The following is a 16,575-nucleotide window of genomic DNA, read 5'->3' on the forward strand; positions in this document are numbered from 1 at the left end:
TGAATTCTAGTTCAAGTTTTATTCAAAATCTACAAGACCTGACATTTGTTACTCTTTCAGAATAACAGAATTCCTGTCTGTTCAAAGCAAAATTGTCTCTAATCTTTGGTTATAGAGTTATAAAGAAACAGGAATTGTTTTAATATATGTGAAGCACTTAAGAGTTCGTAGGCAAAATGCAAAATACATAAACACTGAATTATACACACTAGGTATTATTCATGATTCATGTTGTCATGACCTAAAGAAAACTTTCCAAGATTTGAGAAAGTTTATTGCCTATTCTTATTTCACCTAATTGTACTAGTAGGACATATACTTCAACAAGGAAAGTTTCCTTGACACTAAGGACAGGTTTTTAATCTCAAAGAATCAATACTTGGGGGTATTTCAATTCTGATATCAAAGTCAGATAGAGAAGTGGGCACATTCACAGGTTAAAAGGCAAGATAATGCCATTTGGTAGTCATACAAATTTTACATAATTTTAAATATCTTCTTATTATAAAGATAGTATATATACCATGTGAACGTGTTAGTTCCTCAGTCATGTCCAACTCTTTGCAACCCCATGGACTGTAGCCCGCCAGACTCTTCTGTCCATGGAATTTTCCAGGCAGGAATACTGGAGTGGGTAGCCAATTCCTTCTCCAGGGGATCTTCCTGGCCCAGGGATCGAACCCAAGTCTCCTGCATTGGCAGGCAGATTTTTTACCATCTGAGCCTTCAAGGAAGCCCCATATAGCATATTCAGCATTACAAACATTCATATATTTTGTAAAACATGCATTATCTCATTTAGACGTTAATGTGAAAGGATAGTAATTATTATGTTCCCGATTTAACAGAAGAGGAAACGGAGACTTAGAAATTTGAGATTTAAAAACATAAATCATCCTTATGATCCAGCAATCCCACTGCTGGGCATACACACTGAGGAAATCAGAATTGAAAGAGACACGTGTACCCCATTGTTCATCACAGCACTGTTTATAATAGCCAGGACATGGAAGCAACCTAGATGTCCATCAGCAGATGAATGGATAAGAAAGCTGTGGTACATACACACAATGGAGTATTACTCAGCCATTAAAAAGAATACATTTGAATCAGTTCTAATGAGGTGGATGAAACTGGACCCTATTATACAGAGTGAAGTAAGCCAGAAAGAAAAAGACCAATACAGTGTACTAACGCATATATATGGAATTTAGAAAGATGGTAACAATAACCCTGTATATGAGACAGCAAAAGAGACGCTGATGTATAGAACAGTCTTTTGGACTCTGTGGGAGAGGGCGAGGGTGAGATGATTTGGGAGAATGGCACTGAAACATGTATAATATCATATATGAAATGAGTCACCAGTCCAGGTTTGATGCACGATACTGGATGCTTGGGGCTGGTGCACTGGGATGACCCAGAGGGATGGTATGGGGAGGGAGGAGGGAGGAGGGTTCGGATTCATGTTGATATATGGCAAAACCAATACAATATTGTAAAGTTAAAATAAAATAAAATAAATTTTAAAAATAAATAAAAATAAAAACATAAATCAAATAATAGATAATTACACACCAGAACTTATAATTAAACAGAGTCTTGGTGAATAAGAGAGTTACCAAACCACAGAATCATATCTCACTGGAAGCAAGCATTAGATAAAGTGTGAATTAATGTATGTATATATGTATTTGTGAATGATAGTCAGAGTCTCCCTATCCTTCCATTTTATTATCCAAAAATAAGATTAACAATACAAACCCCAGTAAATTGCTAATTTAACAAATATTATCTGAATACCTACTATGCCAGGTGCTATGTTAGCAACTTGAAATACAATGGTGAGTGGGATCTATGCTGTTCAAAGTTACTAACCATACATAACTATCTAAATTTTAATTTTAATAGATTAGAATTAAACAAAGCTAAAACGTCTTCAGTCATGCTAACTACACTACAAGGGCTCAATAGCCACATGTCATTCATGGCTACCATACTGAATAATGCAGAATATTAGAGAATGTTTCTATTACTGAAGAAATACCAGTGTACAGTACTGAACCAGATAGCTGTTAATACCTATCCTCCTGAAGCTTGCATTTTAGTGGGGAAGACAGATAACAATTATTCAAATAATTTTATTATAACAGAAAACTAAGAGCATGGCATCTGGTCCCATCACTTCATGGCAAATAGATGGGGAAACAGTGGAAACAGTGGCTGACTTTATTTTTCTGGGCTCCAGAATCACTGCACATGGTGGTTGTAGCCATGAAATTAAAAGATGCTTACTCCTTGGAAGGAAAGTCATAACCAACCTAGACAGCATATTAAAAAGTAGAGACATTACTTTGCTTACAAAGGTCCATCAGGTCAAGGCTATGGTTTTTCCAGTGGTCATGTATGGATGTGAGAGTTGGACTATGAAGAAAGCTGAACGCTGAAGAATTGATGCTTTTGAACTGTGGTGTTGGAGAAGACTCTTGAGAGTCCCTTGGACTGCAAGGAGATCCAACCAGTCCATCCTAAAGGAGATCAGTCCTGAGTGTTCATTGGAAGGACTGATGTTGAAGCTGAAACTCCAGTACTTTGGCCACCTCATGCGAAGAGTTGACTCATTGGAAAAGACTCTGATGCTGGGAGGGATTGGGGGCAGGAGGAGAAGGGGACGACAGAAGATGAGACGGCTGGATGGCATCACTGACTCGATGGACGTGAGTCTCAGTGAACTCCGGGAGTTGGTGATGGACAGGGAGACCTGGCGTGCTGCGATTCATGGGGTCACAAAGAGTCGGACACGACTGAGTGACTGATCTGATCTGATCTGATCTGAACCAGAGAAAATGGTGGGGAGATTTCTGAGCGAATTGCTAAGACATGTGTGCAAGCTCTAAGAAAGGAGAGTCTGGGGAGAAGTGAAGTGACTGGGGCACGAGAAGTGTGGGAGCAGGTGCCTAGTGATCTGAGCAGGTTCAAAGAGGAGTTACTAAAAGGTTTAAAGGAGAACAGTACATCTGATTGATGTTTTTAGAAATATTACTCTGGCTGTAAGACACAGAGTGAACTGGTAGGAGAGCATGACAGATGGAACCCTAAAGACAAGTTTATTATTATATTAGGGCAAGAAGTTAGCAAACTTTGTGGCTTAGTCTAACTCTATATTGTTATTGCTGCTGTTGCTCAGTCTCCCAGTCTGGGCTCTTTGCGATCCCATGGACTGCAGCATGCCAGGTCTCCCTGTCCCTCACCATCTCCTAGAGTTTGCCCAAATTCAGGTTCATTGCATCGGTGATGCTGACTCTATATTAGTGTGCACCCATGGCGGATTCATGTTGATGTATGGCAAAACCAATACAATATTGTATAGTAATTAGCCTCCAATTAAAATAAATAAATTTATATTAAAAAAAACAAAAATTAAATAACCTGAAATAAATTTTCTGTGGCAATTTACCTGAAGATCCATTTGCCAAGCAACCAATTCACCAAACTTACCATGTTTATCAATTAACTTCTCAGAGAACATTGTATCTTTTCAAAGGATTAGATATGAAGTCAGCAACAGAAATTCTCAGACTGCTTTCATGGTGGTCAAAAGAATATCATCCACCAGCTGTCACAAAAGCAGCTTCTTGGACTCAGAAGCAACTTCTTTATCATTTAACCTGGCGCTGTGTGTACTCAGTAGCTCAGTCATGTACAACTCCTTGAGATCCCATGAACTGGAGCCTGCCAGGCCCCTAGGTGCCACTTTAAGAGAGCAAACCTTAGCCATATGCAGATGAATATCTGTCATGCTGCCTCAAGGACTCAGGAGCCAGAATAAACCTTGAAGTTTCTAGAATTGTTTGTTTGCTTTTGCTATTCTAAAGAAAAAAACTAAACTAAAAAAAACATCATTGTTCTGCATATTTTAATGGTTTTGGTCATTTAGTAGTTCTAACTGAAATCCTCTGAGTGAGGCTGTGAAGAATAGGAGGAAAGGATAGCAATAGCCTTTACCTGAGAACTGAATACCCGCCAAATATTGGAATAGTTTGCTCTACCTCCTGGTGAAAACTGCCCACTGAAAGACAGGGAGGAGAAACGATGGAGGAGTTAACTAATAAAATATTTTACTTCATTATGTAGGTTAGGGTTGCAGGGTAGTCAATTCATTACTAGTTTCTATGGCATAAGACAGTTTTCTTCTGGGTGAAAAAGGCAGTATTAATATACAAGTCAGTAAATAAGCAATTTAAGTTCACAGCACAGAGCTGAATCCTGATTGATGATTTTTCAAATAGCCTATGGTAATAATTATGACTCTGAGTAATGAGAGGAAAAAATCATAATTTTTGGATAAGTTTTGTAAACTTTCTCAACCTGGAAATGCAAGCATTAACTATCAAGATCACTGATAGACTTTCAGTTCATTTTTTAGTACAAAAGTAGATTTTTATTAAGTTAATTTGCACTATATTTACAACAACTAACCAGAGTTTAAGTGGAAAAATAAAGCCAAATTAAAACACTGAGCCATTGCCTTTGTTTTCCAAGGAGGAGAAGGAAAAAAGTTCTCAAACATTTAGAAACAGTAAAGCACTTAAAAATTAATACTGCCAATCTTTAATCTATTTACTTGACACATTCAAGATTGCAATTAAAGAAGCTCAATAAATCCATAATAGACACAGTAAAGGATTAAAAGTGACATTCTACCCATGAGCTTTCTTTTAGATAGTTAAAAAAAAAAAAAAGGAAAATATGATAAAGGCTTCATTTTGCTTTCACTGATAGTCACTTTCTGAGCTTTTGAGAACCAGAACATTAGCATTCATAATTGTTTGGAGTGTATCTTACAGCTCAGCACTACAAAGTAGCTCTTCCTATTGCCAAGGAAAAAATGGTTAATAAGAGGTTAAATTAAGAAGATCCAGTATTAATTTATCCTGGCAGGCCACCATGGCCTTGCCCATTTCTGCTTCTCTTGGTTCCCTGGAGCACCCTGCACAACATTAGGCATATGGCAGGTACTTAAGGAAAATGTGTTGTTTCAACTACCGTACCCTGGAAGGTAGTACTTATAATAGTGTATCTTAATAATGAGTCCAAACACTTGCTCCTCCTATATTGAGACAAGTAAAATTTTGCCCTTAGGTTTTAATGGCTCTAAAACCTAGAAAAGGCCAAAGCTGTTATGAAATGTATCAGATAATACCTTTACCCCAGGCTCTAGCTACATTTCCATAAATGTTCCCTATCTTTCCATCAAGATTCTGCCAAGAATCTCTTAGCTTCACTAGATGTGTCTAATTTACCATTTCAGTACCAAGATCAAGCAGTAATTTTCAAGGATGAAAACAACATAATAATATTTTAAAGAACAATGTACACTTTATAATTTAATCCAATACAAAAATTGTTGAGAACTTCAGGGATTAAATTGAATGGTGACTTGATCTAGTGATGTCTACAGTCCTACCAAGGACTAATGCCAACCATTTGCAGATTTCACTCAATTAACTTAGCACAATTATTTAGGATTCACAAAGAAATTGAAATTAGTTCACCAGGGACGTTAAGCCAAACCATTTTTTGACCAAATGGTGCAGGCTACAACAAGAATCTAAGAAGAAAGTGCAAAGAATATTTAATGTAATACAGAATCAAAGAGGCCAGTGCTCATATCTCTGTTGTCAAATGGAAACTTAGATTATTGCTCAAGATTATCTTAACAGAGGATTAGTAATGAGACTTACACAAGTGGCAGATTCATTGTGTGCCTTATGATGAATCTAAATTCAGTGTGCCACCACCTGTAAACTTGAGCAATAGATTTCTTTTTTTTTTTAATGACCTGGAAAGAATCTAACAGGCTATCCTTGGGGAACTAACACTTTTTGAACTAATTAATCACTGGATGCCACCACTGCTCCACTCCACTGAATACAAAAATCAACTATTGGGCAATAAACAAAAAATTCTCTAGAAAAGAAAGTGTTGATATATGACTACTGAAGAGCAAACTATTCTGCAAACAACATTTACAAGCCATCTTCAAAATCTTCCTTTAAAAAGCAGAAAAAGATCAGTAATATTTCTGTAAATGAATGGATTTTAACACTGAAACTAATTTAACCATTTTAATTTCCTTTGAAAGAAACATGGATCAAGAGTAGCTAGCTAATGAATACTAAGAATATTCAAAAGAAAAGGCATTTTATAGTAGCTAAAGTCCTGGACTGGACTGAACTTCAAAGCAGACTGATTTGCATTTGGGGCCTGAAAATTAACCAACTTTATGACTCTGGACAATTTACTTCAGCTCTGTTTCTCAGTCTCTCCAGGTATGAAATGAGAAGGTTAAACTATATGATCTATAAGATCCCCTCCAGTCCTAACCTTGTATGAAATGTCAACACTTTTAGAACTATTTTTTCCTTCACATCCATACAGCTTTGTCAATATGTAGGCCACTACAGAAGGATTATGGTTTGGAATCAGCATTTACAATCAATGAACTTTCATTATTACTTCCCTAAGTATCTCTGAATCCTGGCACGGTTTATTCTTTCACATACATTAATAACAAACAAGGCAAACTTTATGAGACCAAGCAAGAATTAGGAAGTTGTGACTGACCAGAGACAAATATCAAACTAAGGATACTTTGAATATATCATTACATTTTCTTGAGGCTTCAAATCATAATGCATTTTTCTTATTCACTATATTTTTCTGATCTTTTATTATCTTCAGAATACTAATATAGGTTTTTTTTTTTTACCATACATTTTATTTATTTATTTATTTTTCTAATTTTATTTTATTTTTAAACTTTACATAATTGTATTAGTTTTGCCAAATATCAAAATGAATCCGCCACAGGTATACATGTGTTCCCCATCCCGAACCCTCCTCCCTCCTCCCTCCCCATACCATCCCTCTGGGCCGTCCCAGTGCACCAGCCCCAATCATCCAGCATCGTGCATCGAACCTGGACTGGCAACTCGTTTCCTACATGATATTTTACATGTTTCATTGCCATTCTCCCAAATCTTCCCACCCTCTCCCTCTCCCACAGAGTCCATAAGACTGTTCTATACATCAGTGTCTCTTTTGCTGTCTCGTACACCGGGTTATTGTTACCATCTTTCTAAATTCCTAATATAGGTTTTAAAACGGAGAAGCAACAAAAATTGTACAATTTGTTACAAGAACCTGTGAAATAACAACTCAAATTCTTGTTCAACTATTCACTAATGGAAGCTACGTGAGAGTTGCAGTACGATGAGTACACTAGGTACAAAAATCTCAAAACGCCTGTTAACAGAGCAATTGGATATAAAATCCATGTGCATAACAATCATTTTCTGCAAAGAAGACCATGAATAAGGAGAACACAAAATGAAAGTCTACCCTAAACAGTACAGGGCATTCAGAAGACATATGATGAACTTTACTTGTAACAACAAAATAACTAACATTCTTTGATATCTTATCATGAATTTCTAAGAAATAAATTTTGTATTATAAAGGCTGGAGAGCTCTCATTTTCTGCATTCCCTCAAATCTAGAATATCAGATACAAATTAACTGTTACCAATTAGATGCGTGATACCTGAATTCAGTGCTTACTTAAATGGGACAGAGGCTTAACACAAAAGATAACAAATTTTTCTGGGTCAGATCTAGTAGCTGTAATGTGACTCTGGAGTCTACAGTTCTGGCAATAAACTTGGTGTCTCAGCTTCCTGATTTAAACTAAATTAAAGTGGCAGAACTGTTCTGCAACATCATTCTGGGAGTCTCCCTGGAAGCTTGGTCTAGCTTCTAATCCTTCCAGAATTTCAACATTTGTAAGTACCTAATACCTTGTATTTATTTTTGCTTAGCATAGCTAAAGTGGTTTCTGCTATCAGCAACTTGATCCTTGACTAATACAGATTGCTATCAGAAATAATTGTAGCTAAAACATTCAAAGATAGACATCTAAGTTTGCTTAAAAGAAGTAAGAACCTGCCTGCTGAAAAGAGTTCAATATTGGTAAATCATGATCTCCAGCAATAAAACAGATACCTCAGTTACCACCTATGGTCACTTGGAATGAAGAACTTATCAAAGGCACAACTATTATAAAATAAGTGGCAGTTTCTGAAACAGTGTATGATGAGCATAAGAATACAATGAGGGTCAGGTAGATCAGTTGCTCATAACTACATGGAAAACTTTTAAGAAGAAAAATAGCAGAGTCTAACATAAAGTCTTTATTTAAGCCATAAGAAGGAAACAAAGAGTTTCTCTGACTGCCTTAAGAAAAGTCTCTCATTCCTATTGTCACAGGATTGATTAGTTAAAAATCAAAATAAGATTCTTTAGTTGCTAAATTACAACAAAGCCTTGTATTTCTTATGTTAACATAGAAGCTAGCTTTAAAAAGAACAGAACCTCAAAATTTTGGTAACAATTGAGAAAGGTGACAATTGGGATCTTTGAAGTATCACTGACATACAACACCCCCCAAATCCCATCAGCCTACTGAGTTAACAGGATTCATCTTGCATTAAGAACTGGTACTGACCCCACTTGAGTCTACTAACTTGTAAAGGGAAGGCAATACTGCCCATGCCACATCCAGATCCAAATTAAATGCCAGCCTGTCATCAGTTACTTATCTGATACCTAAATACAATGGTGACCTAAAATAATTTGGGTTGCTTGCTAGATTTCATCTTGCTAGATGACAGAAGGAATGAAAGATTTTTTTTTTAAGTTAGAAGGAATTGATCACATGTGACTACCTCTAATTTCTCCCAGGCCAGACCACACTACCTTTACAAAAACATTAAATAAATTGTCAAAGGAGCACCGATATCCTCAGAAAACATTGTCATAACTGTCCTCTGAAGGCAGGGGGTAAGGCGGAACACATTGCCAATAAAATGGGTTCCTTAATTTCAGTGTACATGATAAAATCTGAGGGGTGGCAGAGAATTAACTACATGAGGCAAGGAGAATACAGATACCATTATAGGTATGAGAGCTAGAGGGACCATAGAGTGAACTTTGATAACAACTAATTAACCACAGGGTTCCTACAACTAATAAACAGTCTTATTTTTTCTGTATAATGAAAACCTCTAGGTATGGTGAAGAGAGGCCTGACTGAGTCAGCCTAATAGAAAACTAAAACCTATCACTTAGAAGGCCAGGTACTGATATGGAAGAACCTACAATGTTTCACCTCCCAGTTTTCCTCAAAGTACCTGCAGCCATTTACTACAGTGACCATACACTGAGCAAAGAGAAACACTAAGACCTCTTGAAGATTTTTAACGTGGGCTCTGAGTCCATCCTAAAGGAAATCCTAAAGGAAATCAGTCCTGAATATTCACTGGAAGGACTGATGCTGAAGCTGAAACTCCAATACTTTGGCCACCTGATGCAAAGAACTGACTCATATGAAAAGACCCTGATGCTGGGAAAGATTGAAGGTGGGAGGAGAAGGAGACGACAGAGGATGAGATGGTTGGATGGCATCACCGACTCAATGGACATGAGTTTGAGTAAACTATGGGAGTTGGTGATGGACAGGAGGCCTTGTGTGCTGCAGTCCATGGGGTCACAAAGAGTCAGACACAACTGAGCCGAACTAAACTGAGCTAAAATCAATATGGGGGGAGGGGCACTGCAATCCTCTAATCAGAGAAGAGGCTCATGATAGTCACGTGACAAATGAAGTTTTGGCTCAAGTCTACATCTAATTCAGTCCAGTATATCTACAGACTCACTCTGTAGCTATTTCTCAATTCCATTAGTAGATAGTAGGAATAAACATTCTTGATAGCTAGCAAAATCCCAATAACTGTTTCCTGATTTATGGATTGAGAGATGTTATGAGTCACAGTAGATGTGGTAACCACCCTGCAGGATGGTAACCACCTGTAAGACAGTAACCACCTTGCAAGATGATAACCACTCAGTTACCTCTGCCTCCTTATATTCACAGCCTTGTATAGCATCCTCTCACATTGCACCAAGGTTACTCTGTTTTACCAGCAGACTGTCATTGCAAAGCTAGGTAACAAAAGACATGGTGGCTCCTACTTTCTTCTTCTCTTATATCACTTGCTCAGAGGGAGCCAGCTACCATGTTATAAGAAAACCCAGTCTATGGTGAAGCTCATTTGACAGGGAGCTAAGGCCTTCTGCCAATAGCCATGAGAGCGAGCCATCATAGAACTAGACTCCTCTGATTTCCTGGCTGCATGAGAGACCCTGAGCTAGAACTACCTAGCTGAACATCTGACTTAAGAAATCTGTTCTTAATTCTCGCTATGCATCAAATTTACCTTTTAAAACTACACATGACCCTGGCTCAGATTCCAAAGAGTTTAGTAAATGATCTGGGGTAGGGCTTAGCCATATGTAATGAAAAGAAAACAAAAGATTCTGGTTTTGACCAGGATTTTGAATCACTATTGTATTTGACTTATATTTCATCTTGTCCCAATTTTTAGTTTTTGTTGTATTATTCTTGTATCTTACCTCATTATAAATTAAAGCCATCTTCTTCTACTTCTGCTTCATTGACTACGCTAAAGCCTTTGACTGTGTGGATCACAACAAACTGCAGAAAATTCTTCAAGAGGTGGAATACCAGACCACCTTCCCTGCTTCCTGAGAAACCTGTATGCAGGTCAAGAAACAAAAATTAGAACCAAACATTGAACGGACTGATTTAAAATTGGGAAAAGAGTACGTCAAGGCTGTATATTGTTTATATATTATTGTATATTGTATATATATAGTATATGTATATATAATTGTATTTATTGTTTAACTTATATACAGAGTCCATCATGCAAAATGTCAGGTTGGATGAAGCACAAGCTGGAATCAAGATTGAAGGGAGAAATATCAATAATCTCAGATATGCAGATGACACCACCCTTATGGCAGAAAACAGGGAGGAACTAAAGAGCCTTTTGATAAAAGTGAAAGAGGAGAGTGAAAAAGCTAGCTTAAAACTCAACATTCAAAAAACTAAGATCATGGCATCCAGTCCCATCACTTCATGGCAAATAGATGGGGAAACAATGGAAACAGTGAGAGACTTTATTTTCTTGGGCTCCAAAAACACTGCAGATGGTGACTAAGCTATGAAATTAAAAGATGCTCACTCCTTGGAAGAAAAGCTATGATCAACTTAGACAGCATATAAAAAGTAGAGACATTACTTTGCCAACAAAGGTCCATCTAGTCAAAGCTATGGTTTTTACAGTAGTCATGTATGGATGTGAGATATGAACCATAAAGAAGGCTAAGCAACAAAGAATTGATGCTTTTGAATTGTGGTGTTGGATAAGACTCCTGAGAGTCCCTTAGACTCCAAGGAAGTCAAACCAGTCAATCCTAAAAGAAATCAATCCTGGATATTCATTGGAAGGACTATTGCTGAAGCTGAAGCTTTAGTACTTTGGCCACCTGATGCGAAGAGCTGACTCATTAGAAAAGACTCTGATGCTGGGAAAGATTGAGGGCAGGAGAAGGGGACAACAAAGGACGAGATGATTGGATGCCTTCACTGACTCGATGAATATGATTTGAGCAAGCTCTGAGAGATGGTGAAGGACAGGGAAGCCTGGCGTGCTGCAGTCCATGGGGTTGTGAAGAGGCAGACACAACTGAGTGACTGAACAACAACATGTTAAAATAAGACAAGAAATCAGTCATAAATAAACAAACCACTAAATCATTTTATTGTACAAGAGAAAGTCCTCAGAGCCACACCCAAGATGACACAAGGGATATAATCCTATTTTCTATTTATTTTTCCTCTCATCCTCCAAACATTCTCCTTTGGGTTAAAAAAGAACCTAAATTAAAGTTAAAGTATGACTTGAAATGAGTTTGAACAAACTCCAGGAAACAGTGAAGGACAGGGAAGCCTGGTGTGCTGCAGTCCATGGGGTCTCAAAGAGTTGGACGTGACTTAGCAACTGAACAACCACCATGATTTTAATGGACAAAGATTACGTGTGGGCAGCCTGAATGGCCAGTAGAGAGACAAAAGCACAGAAGCTCTTTGCTCTGATTTTGCAGTTTTGTGCATATGTTTTGGATTCAGGTGTCTCTCTGCACCTGGAAAGAAGGGTGCCATTTTCTCTGCCATGCTGTCATTAGGAAAAGTTGCCCAACTACAAGAAAGAGACAGTTATCACAAATCTCTGCAATTTGTGATTTTGAGATTGCTACCCAATCTCAAACTCCTGTAATATATGACAGGTTCAATGAGTGATATTTGGGAAACCCAGATTTGGATGCTATTCCACAAATATCCTGTTGCAGGTGAGGACACCAATAATTCCCAATCTAGTTTAAAAGGGTATCACCTAATTCCATCACCAGCTATACTTTGTGACATGTAATAGAATTAGAAAAAAGCTTTAATCAGAGGTTAGAGTTTGATTAGAGTTTGAGACATGCAAAAGAAAAAGGGTTACCTAATCACTGAGTATGAATAAAGCAAGGATCATAAACTGCTCTAAGCAAGAAAATGAGGCCTAGAGATTTAGCTATGAGTGCTTTATCAAATTCCCTTTCACATATGATACTGCTTTCTCTGAGGTAGTCAGTGTCCTAACCCAACTCTCCATCCTCTAGAAGGTTGGAACCCCATTTTGGCAGACCTTCACTGGTTGGACAGAGCTCATGTTCTTAATTCATCCATTTCCATTCTTTAGTTTCACAAATTTTTCTGTATAATATTCCCTCAGCAATTTCCATTGAAGTTGGAAATTGAAATTTGCTTATGCTGTTACCTTCCCATAAGATACCTTCATTTGATCAGAGATCTTCAAACCCTTGAGACAAAGGAATAATTAACTGTAGAAATTTCTAGAACCAAGAGACGTAGAACATGCATGAGTTTAATTATGTCGTATAAGGTAGTTACAGAGTACAGAGGAGATATTTTTTAAAAATATATTCTGTCATTCAAACGACGGCAAACTCTGATATCTACTCTACTATCGCCCCCTTTGGGAGGGAAGAATGTATTGGGAAGGTTTTCACATTTTTCCATTAGATGTTACCCAGCTTTAACTTAAATATCTCCAGTTAGAGAGATCTCAGTAATTACCAGTGCGACTTATTCTTTGAACAACACTATAAATTAGTAAAGCTTCATGTTCAGGCTAAACCAGACTACCTGAATTTTCTATACGTTGATCCAAATCTTGCCCTCTGAGTGATAGAGATGAAGTCATATTATTCTTCTTTCTGACAAAATTTCAAATATTGAACAAACATAGTGGTTTATACATTCCAGACTAAACATCTCCAAATCCTTCAAATCTTCCTGCTAAGACATAATTGTATGCCTCTTACAACCCTAGGTGTTCTTGAATATGCTATGGTTCAATGTTTCCCTGGGTCTCAGAGTTTGTTTTCTTAAAAACAAATTCTAGGCCCCACTCACATAGATTATGATCCAGTAATTCTGGGGTAGACTTGGAAATTTTAATTTTTAATTTTCTCCCAATAAATTCTGATACAAATCAGTGCCCTGGATTATTAATATGGTCCTCAGAACAAAGTCATAACTCTAGTTGAAGGCTAACCAGTCCAAAAAGCAAAAAAAAAAAAAAAAAAAGATTTATGATCTCTCTGACTTCAAATATCATTGATAGAATTGATAGAGTGTATCAACTATTGTTAGAGTATAAGATTGCATCATAATTATTAGTATCACCCATTTTCAATATACAGCAAATAAAATATCTAAGCGGTTTCTATTCCATCATCCTATGATTATGCCATCGTTGCACAGTTCGACCAGGTACACTGCTGATAAGTAACCACTCTCATTTTTATAGCCTCTCAGCTGTATTTTAGTTTTAGATTTTTCAAATCAAGAAATGTTCAAATCAGGAAAAGCAGACCCTCAGGTAAGAAATGTGTCTTAGCCAGTTTGGACTCATACCAAAATACTTAGACCATTCTTAAGCAACAGAAATGTATTTTCTCACAGTTCTAAAGGCTGGAAATGTGAGACTAGGGTGCCAGCATGGTTGAATTCTAATGAGAGTTCTCTTCTTGGCTTGCAGACATCTACTTTCTTGGTGTGTGTTCACAAGGCCCTCCCTGTGTGTGTGTGTGTGTGTGTGTGTGTGTGTAAAAGAGTGAGAGAGCAAGCTCTCTGGAGTCTCTTCTTTTAATAGCAATCCATGAGGACCCTAATCTGATGACTTCATCTAAACCTAATCAACTCCCAAAGGCCCCATCTCCAAATACTACCACATTAGAGCACAAGGCTCCAACATATGAATTTTAGAAAGATACATCAGTCCACTGCCAAGTATAAACTTAGTCATAATTTGTGTTTCATAATACTATGCATGGTATAACATAGGAAATAACAATGTTCAGTCTATTCCCTCTCACGACTCTTTTCCTCCAATTTTTAAATTAAGGCTCAAATTCACCAATGTCAAATAAGCTTCTAGGATCAGCTCTGCTTCTCCTCTACTCATATATACATTCAATAAATAATTGAATTGGTTTTGGGTACTAATATGTAGTATGCATTTTCCAAAGGTAAAAATCCTTTAGTAAATCTCTACAATACTAGGTTTTATAGACTTCATGTGGTAGGTGATCAATGAATAAGAAATTACTCAAATGAAGCTAGTAACTTTTTCAATTAGGTTATTTTCAACTTCAGTTCAGTTCAGTCGCTCAGTCGTGTCCAACTCTTTGCGACCCCATGAATTGCAGCACACCAGGCCTCTCTGTCCATCACCAACTCCCAGAGTTCACTCAGACTCACGTCCATCGAGTCAGTGATGCCATCCAGCCATCTCATCCTCTGTCGTCCCCTTCTCCTCCTGCCCCCAATCCCTCCCAGCATCAGAGTCTTTTCCAATGAGTCAACTCTTCGCATGAGGTGGCCAAAGTACTGGAGTTTCAGCTTTAGCATCATCATTCCTTCCAATGAACACCCAGGACTGATCTCCTTTAGAATGGACTGGTTGGATCTCCTTGCAGTCCAAGGGACGCTCAAGAGTGTTCTCCAACACCACAGTTCAAAAGCATCAATTCTTCAGTGCTCAGCTTTCTTCACAGTCCAACTCTCACATCCATATATGACCACTGGAAAAACCATAGCCTTGACTAGATGGCAACTTAGCTTCTTTCAAAAAATTTTTATTAAGGATTTATTAGATGCCTAGCACTGTACTAAATACTGCAGATAAGCAATGAATAAAATATACATGCCTTCCTTTTTATCTCTTTTATAGAGCTGAAAGCCTACATAAGGAGGGGAGTTATAAATTGAACATATAATCACAGAGATAAATGTTTAATTAAAATTGTGATAGACATTGTGAAGGAAAAAGTAGAATGACAGATTATATTGGGGGCATAGATGAAGATTCAGGGAAGACTTCTTTGGGAAAGACATTTTAGGAAAGACCTGAGTCATGAACAAGCAATAGCTAAGAGAGAGGCAAATTCCAAACAGAATAGGACAGGAAAAGATCCCAAAGCAGAAGCTCAGCCAGACCCTTTGGTCTGAAAAAGGATATATGACTAAAGTGAAAGGGAAGGTGGAACATGTTGAGGCTGGAGAGTTACACAGGGATTGGGTTATACATGAAATAGAAATCCAAATAGATGCTTTTGGATTTATTCTAAATGTATTTCATACACATCGAAGAGCTATAGCAGGGAGTGCTGCATTTTTAGAAGCTCATTCAGGGCACTACATATATGCAAAATATGATGATGGGAGACAAGAAGAAATACAGAATCAGTTTGGAAGTGTCCATGGTAGACAGTTCAGGAGAGAAAAGATATTTGCTTAGACTAAATGATGAGAGTAGATATTTGAAGAAGTAGGCAGTTTATAATATATTTTAGAGATACATTCCAAAAGAATCAAAAGCAGGGTATAGTGTTTGACACACATTTGCTTTACTAAAATGTCTACAAACGTATGCATTTTTCATAACTGCTAAGACTCACCAAGAAATTTTCATGCCTAAGTGCTCCTTTACCTTTTTCTAATTATTCATTTCAAGTAGAGGCTAGATTTGCTTAACTTTGCACAATAACCATCACAGCAAGCTACCCATATTATGGTCTCTTCAATTCACTTGATAATGTTCGAACAAGATTTGGGGGTTCTTAGCAAGTCAGAATTATACACATTAAAGGACAGTGCCATAAGAGACAAACTTTTAATTCAGTTCAAAAGAATGAATCTGACGTTCTCTTTAAATGTCATTTTTTTCATAAAAGCTATTATTAGAGTTCGGAATGTGAACCATACAAAATTAGCCTCAAATACAGGCTTCTGGCAAACACTAATATCCCTAACCTCAGTGAAACAAATCTCTTAATTTGCAATGATAATATAACTTCTCTCTAACATTGTAATAGGTTTCTATACGAAACATATTCAGTTGTGTCTGACTCTTTGAGACCCCATGGACAATAGCCCACCAGGCTCCTCTGTCCATAGAATTCTTCAGGCAAGAATATTGGAGTGGATAGCCATTCCCTTCTCTGGGGGATCTTCCT

Source organism: Bos mutus, chromosome 9 (genome assembly GCF_027580195.1).
Source record: "Bos mutus isolate GX-2022 chromosome 9, NWIPB_WYAK_1.1, whole genome shotgun sequence".
NCBI lineage: Eukaryota > Metazoa > Chordata > Mammalia > Artiodactyla > Bovidae > Bos > Bos mutus.